Here is a 1217-nt window from a genome sequence, read left to right as displayed (position 1 = left end):
TGATAACCTTTTCCATAGCATCGCATCCGATAAAGATCATAGGCTGAACAGCTTACTTCCGCCATTATATTATATATCATAGTTGTAAAATGTAGTTAAGGTTTTATTAGAGCGGTTTTCAAATGAGTGTCGTAAAACCAAAACCAAAGTAATTACTTTGGCCAATCAAAAAGGACGGAGACAATTCAGTAAACCAATCAAAACTCAAAGTAATTACACGTAGCTTACACAAAGAGCGGGAAAATGCGCACGCGAAAGCCACGATTGGTTTTGGTTTCACTTCTGATTGGTTAAAATTGTGTCGCCAAAACTTTGAACCAGTCACTGAGTGAAGTAATGCCAAACCAAAGTAATTTGCTAATTACTTTCGACGCTCAATTGAAAACCGCTCTATAATGCTTATTGTTTACTAGATCACTTTTAGAATAATTAGCATCTATATTATACTTTTGTTATTATTGTAATTTTTATAAATTTTAGTATATAAACAATTGCGTAATTCAGCCTTTGGGCTGCAATTTGATTTTAATAAACACCTACGTTACTTTACCTTTACTTTACTTTCATAGATTTCGTTGGTGATTTAATAAAAAGCCACATTGGTGGCCGAATAATGCCAACGTTTTTGTAGTTGTCCTTTTTTCCGGATTTCGATCTCTTAGCAAACTGGTGAGATCACAAAATGCACAGCTTTCATTATTTATCAAGACCGGAGAGAAATATCGACATAAATAAAATCATTACTCGAAAGTTCCGTCTAATTAAAAATTCCTTCGATATCTTGTCATTTCCAATACTTGAAAAGTGACGACTGTTTGTGTCAGTAACGATCAACTTGTTTCTTATTGCTGTTATTTTTAACTAAATGTGCTTCTTCGTCACAAAAACGGGGACGCCACGCAAGGTCAAATAAAAGGTCTAGGTTACGTTGTACCAAAAATAAAACCAAAAAAAATTGTGGAATAGTATTTAATTAAAGGCCAAGGTCCAAATACAAATTCATTGAGGAGTTGAGAGAATTATCAATTAGTGTTGGTATTTAATTTAGACAGCCGTGAGTGACTTATTAAGTAACTCACACAAATCTCTATGCAGTGACCAGGTGCATATCTTTATATATTTTTGACAGTTTATTTGGAGCAATAAAATTACAGATCGTGAAGACATGAAAGTCATGAGAACATCTTTTCTGGGAGTTGAGTTGTTTTATTGTTATG

Source organism: Montipora capricornis, unplaced genomic scaffold (assembly GCF_036669925.1).
Source record: "Montipora capricornis isolate CH-2021 unplaced genomic scaffold, ASM3666992v2 scaffold_503, whole genome shotgun sequence".
Taxonomy (NCBI): Eukaryota; Metazoa; Cnidaria; class Anthozoa; order Scleractinia; family Acroporidae; genus Montipora; species Montipora capricornis.
This window is presented reverse-complemented; position numbering follows the sequence as displayed.